The sequence below is a fragment of the Drosophila navojoa genome, chromosome 6 (genome assembly GCF_054131105.1).
Source record: "Drosophila navojoa isolate 15081-1374.11 chromosome 6, UAZ_NAV_1.0, whole genome shotgun sequence".
NCBI lineage: Eukaryota > Metazoa > Arthropoda > Insecta > Diptera > Drosophilidae > Drosophila > Drosophila navojoa.
The window spans coordinates 305,481-311,571 of NC_142894.1; positions in this window are offsets into that span (position 1 = coordinate 305,481).

Sequence of the window (6,091 nt, forward strand, 5' to 3'; positions counted from 1 at the left end):
GCATGCAAACACACACACCCCTACATAGGTCATTCAAAAATGACTCATTCAATAAAAATAATAACCATCAAAAGTATAAATAAACTCTTGATTTTATTGCTCAATTAAAAGAATCAGAACTTTGAATGTTAACTTGTGACGTGATATTTTTAGTTTGTGCCTTGGCGTGCGATTAGATGTTTGGCGGGTACATAATCAGCAAATCCGTCAGGTGCTCTACAGCAACCAAAATATTTTGTAGGGAGTTTCAAATATTTTTCTGAGTAGAGCATAAGAAAATAAGTAAGAAAACTCTTTTCGAGAGCGCTCGACTAGATACCCTGAACCAAACTAATAAAAACGCATAATAAGTATGCTTAAAATTTCAATATCGATGTATTTAAAAATAGAAATGAGAATACTCATTTAATTAAATATATAAAAATTAAAAAATTACGACACGCCCTGGATTCGAACCCTAGACTTTCCGATCGGCCGTCACGGCTTTTATCACGACGCCATCTCATAGATCCAATAGATTAACTGCTGCAGCGCCATCTAGCAATTATAAACCAAACTAACTGCTGATGTGACTTTAAGAATGTGCCAGAATAAGCAAACTAATAAAAACACACATATAGTATGGTTGAAATTTCAATTTATTTTCAATTTCAATTTATATAAAAATATAAGAGAAATAGAAATCTAATTTTCTTAAATATATACAAATTTTAAAACAACGAAAACAAAATTTCGACGCGCTCCGGGTTCGAACCCGTAACTTCCCGATCGAGCGTCACGCCTTTCATCACGACGCCACCTCACTGTTCAAAGTTGTAACGATAAAACCACTAACCAGAGAACACATAGACCGGACACGTAGTGTAAAGTGTTTTGTACACTTTTTTTTACGACCCACACAACTTCGTATTTGCTCGGCTCCTCACTTTTAGGTTCAGGCTACGAAAATATTCGAAAGCACAATCATTTTGCTTCATGCGCTCGACCGAGATGGTCGATGGTTGAACAAGAGGTCCATCTGTGCTCAATGTTTCCCTTGCTCTCTCTCTCTCTCGGTGCTCTTTGCTCTCTCAACTATGTATGTATGTGTATGTATGCATGTGAGCACAAGCAGTAGCTCAAGAAAATTTAAATTTCTTCGCAGCTAGAACCCATGTCTTCCCTTCTGTGTGAAGGGTATACCGAACTCTTTAAACCGTTTGCCAAGCTCGTACAAAATATGTATATGTGTTTTCGATATTATTTGTGGGAAGGGTATGAAAGCGTTGGTGCTCATTATAAAAATGCTTTCGCGACGAATATGCACGCACATGTATTATGAGCATTTGTGTGCATGTGTGCGTAGCTCTTGCTGCCTGTAGCAATTTTAGGTCCCAGCATTTGCATTTGGTTGATCTTGAGAAGTGCTCATACTTATATATGTACATACATATGTATGTTTGATTGTGTGTTCGCAGGGGACGCGTTGCCCACAATTGTGGTATATCACTCGTAGAAGCATTTGTGCCTATGTACCTTTACATGTGCGTTTGTGTGTGTGCATGTGTGTAACATGGAACGTGAACATTGGCTGCCTACCTCAACTTAGAATTGTCTGAACGATTTTGGGTTCAAATTGCAGAGGCGCGCTTATATTTAAGAACCTGATTAAGTAAAGTGACAAGTGCACTTGCCAATACTTTTGTTCACTATGACCGGCGAGAAACTTATATATATGTATGTGTGTAGAATAGTGACTGGCGGGTAACTCGCGCTAATATTTTAACACCTGATTTTATTTCAATGATCGTGGGTTGCCTATCAAAGGAATTTTTAAAATGTTGTATTGTAGTACCAGATTAAGCTCAGTATACAAAATGGGATGCGATTGTCGATTCCTTGCACCTGTTCATATCTATGTATATGCATATGCACATATGTATATACATATATATGTATATGAGCATGCAATAAAAAAAGAAAAAAGTATTTATTTTACACTACGTGTCCGGTCTATGTGTTCTCTGGTTAGTGGCTAAACTTAGCTACTAAATTACTGATGGGATGCGAATGACGACGTTCTTACTTGTTTCCGTAGGTAAGATCAAATAAACAATATAATTTTACATTTTAATGAGCTGAAAGTTTTTTTAAATTTGTTATACGAGTACCGGGTTGAAGGCTCATGCATTAACATAAAGGTTCTGTTTTTATGCACTAAACCCATTCAATGAGACATCGGGGTTTAATGGTAGTGTTAAATGTATGCAACAGGCAGATGGAAGCGTGGTAGACTCTTCAACAAGTATATATGTATGTATATATTCTTGATCAGGGCGACGTGCTTGTCTCTGCTACGAGTAGGATAGTAGATCTTAAAAATACTGAAAAAATTTCACAAATACTTGAAAGATTCAAATTTTTATTGATACTCAGTAGGCTTGATAACAGTGGCAGTTTTCGGTCCTGCTCTCATATTATACAATAGTATAGAAGTAAATAAACAAATGTAGTCAGTCAGTCTACGGCACAGCATTAGGCGAACCTGGCTATTGATATAAAAGCTAATTAATAAAAAAAATAAATAAAAAATTTGTTTGTCTCAGACATTAATTTGTGTAAATTATTCATATTTATATATTTCGATTGTTTTGTGGTTTTGTGCGAGGGCATATTCAGTATTACTATTAATAAAAATGGCGCGCCCTAGAAGATCTAATCTTTCCCGGCGAACCCATAATGCAATTAGGCAACGCGAGACAGTTATCTGACGAAGAGCGAGAAGTCGCCCGAGAAAGGCGCTGCGTTCAACTGTCTGTAAATATGAGAGTTGCAATTGCTGAATATCGGTAATGGCCGTATTCCTGTTGACGAATCGAGTGGCTTGATTTCATTTCCTCAAAATTTTTGCAATTTCGTCTCATTAAAAGATGAGCTTATCAACAAAGTATTTCCGAATATCATTGCTCTGCACAAAATTACTAAATGGTTAAGTGAGCAAGCAATTTTGGCGGCTAAAAATAAAGTTGTGGATGACCTTAATCTTATAATTCAAAATAAAATCGTTAGTACTCCGTATTCATTGAAATCTATCGACTGTGTAACAAACGAAGAGGAAGCCACTAATTATCCAACTGAATTTTTGAACTCCTTGGATGTGCCTGGTTTACCACCGCACAATTTACAACTGAAGGTTGGCTCGGTAGTTATCATGCTTAGAAATTTAAACCAACCAAAACTGTGCAATGGAACGCGTTTGGTAATAAGAAAACTGATGAGCAATGTGATTCACGCGTCGATACTCAAATGAAAATTTAAAGATGAGGAAGTTCTTATTCCTAGGATTCCGATGATCCCAACAGATATGCCCTTTGAGTTTAAACGAATTCAATTCCCGATTCGTCTTGCCTTCGCCATGACGATCAACAAATCACAGGGCTAATCTTTGACTATTTGTGGCCTCAATCAAGGGAATGCGTGTTTTTCTCATGGTTAATGGTACATGGCATGCTCACGTGTTGGCAAACCATCCGCATTATTTGTTCTTGCACCTGACCAAAAAAACAAAGAATGTCGTTTACCACAAGGTGCTTGAATGAAAATCTGATTAATAAATTAATCAGAGTGTATCCTAACCTGAACAACATAGCTTTCAACAATTTTTTACCTAGAAATAATAGTAATAATAATAGTAATAGTTTTAGATAATTACGATTTTTTATATAATTTGGCCCCCACCCCTATATCCACCACTCAGCCCTATATTTGTAAAAACCGTATCGAAAATACTAGAAACTTGTGCGCTTTAATGTTATAATAACGATATAAAAGTTTCATGATCAAAGTCCTTCAACAAGAAAAGTTATTAAGTAATTAAGTTTCCAGAGTAAGCCCACATTGCATCCAATGCGTGTTTATGCCCGCGTGTCTGTGTACGTGTGTTTCTTGTGTAAACAGAAAGAAAGAAAACCAGAAAGCGAAGAAATATTGAAATAGCAATTCTTAGAAAGGTTCAGGGGATTTCGTAGATGAGCAGTCTCGACTATAGCTTTCTTACTTTTTTTTAGTTTTGCATAATAATAATATGATATGTATATTATATGATAATTGTATCAGTCCGCAAATTTAAGGTTTATGTAGTAGTTAATGTTATTGATGGCGCTTAACATTGTGTTGAGTTTCTTAAAATTAGTACTAACATTGCTGTTAGCATGAGCAGATGTCTGGCCTTTTTTTTTTTTTTTTATTTGAAGTAAAGCTTCTTACAAATTATTAAATTATCCAAAGCTTTGTAGGTTTGTGAATACGATAGAAAAGTTTGGGTTCCGTTTCTGGTGTGTGTATATTTCTATTTCATCATAAACTCAAACCAATTGTTATTATGTTAATATATTGAGGAAATCTACCAGTATTCCAGTTTTAAAGAATGCGGTTTGTGGCACAGATAATTTTTCCGACAGATGTCGCCTTACGTTAGAATTTAGTTTTATAATTAAATGAAACATATTACAAATAAAGGTAAATCCGGAAAAATAAACTATACAAGGTAGAGTTGGAGTAAGATATTAAAGATATGAAATACATGCGCGTATGGGAGTCGCTCATGAGTCAGTCAAGAAGTCCTCCTGCAATTGAATCGAAAACCTTGGCAGCACTAGATATGTCTGAATGGTAGCGGGCGACGCAAAATACTGGGTACACTGAATAAAAAAGTCTTGGTAATCGAGCTCCTAAAGATTAACGCCTACTCATTTGCATTTTGCTTGGCGCTTTTGAAACGAAATTTTAATTGAAAATATGATGTGATATGATTAGTCAATGATATACATATTTGAGAAATGTATTTACATTTACAGAACTTAGCAATAGGTATTTGCACGTATCCCAGCGTTTAGATAATTTAAATATACGCTATTCTTGTTTCTGCAAAGAGTCAAAAACCGGTTGTGAGACTCCATACATTCCCATATATGACAGTCCGCTGTTTGGGCGTGGCCAAATGAGTCCGATAATCTAACTGTTGGTTGTCAATGGCCAGTGCCACCTCTTATTGGTTAGACTGCTCTCTTCTTCTCCTCTCTCACTAGTCCTCTCTCTTTCGCTAACCCTCTTTCCCTCTCTTTCGGTCTCTCTTGTCACCGACAAGTTGTCGGCGAGCCAGCAGATAATGCAATATACGCTCTTCAGCTTAAAGAGACAAAAGCCAAAGAGATGATTTAAAAAAAAAAAAATAAATAAAAAAAGCAGCAATAACATGCCGAGCTACGAATACGAATAGCAATACGAAGCAGAAGCAAAACCGAAACGAAAATTGAAATACGAATGGCCCAGCATCTCTTAAATCACATATGGAGCCGAAGAACCACAAAGCCGAAGAGCTGGAGAGTCGAAGAGCAACCCTCCTGCAGTCGCATCGCATTGCATTTCGTTGGAACGGCTGAAGATGGAAGTGGAATCCAATTGAAATCAGTGACAATTGAACATTGCCACGCAGTGGTGATGGTAGTGGAGGTTAGGCTGTCGCGCCGCTGTTACAGTTTCTGTCGCTATCGTCGACGCTGCGGCTGCTGCTGTCGCTGCTGCTGCAGTTGTTGGTAAACCGTTTTGCCGCGTGTCCGTTTCACTTTTCACGCGTGTACGGCGATATCGATATCTATATCGAAATTGAAATTTAAGCCCAAATCGAAATCAAAATCTAAGTTCAAGCTCGCATGCATATGATATAGTAGTGAAAAGCAAGCAAAACGGATGCATAAGAGTTCTGAACCGTTTTACGCATATGCAAACCTGTGTGCGTATATGTGCATATACAAGTGGCGGTGATCAAAGTTAGCACGAACGGAGAAGAAGTCCGTGGGATTGAGGGCTTGAGAGAGGCATAGGGAGACGGAGAGGGAGAGATAGAGATAGAAATAGAGTTTGTATGTGAGAGAGACAGACGCACACGGTCCATAAAACTAAATTCGAACTGACTACGAAAGGTCAAACACTTATCACAACAAACTAAAATGTATTTCTGTGTATACGGCCGGAGAATCGGCAAATCGACAGAAATTTGATATTGTTAATTATGACGACGGAGTATAGCAAGAGATGGCAGAGATCTAGAGAA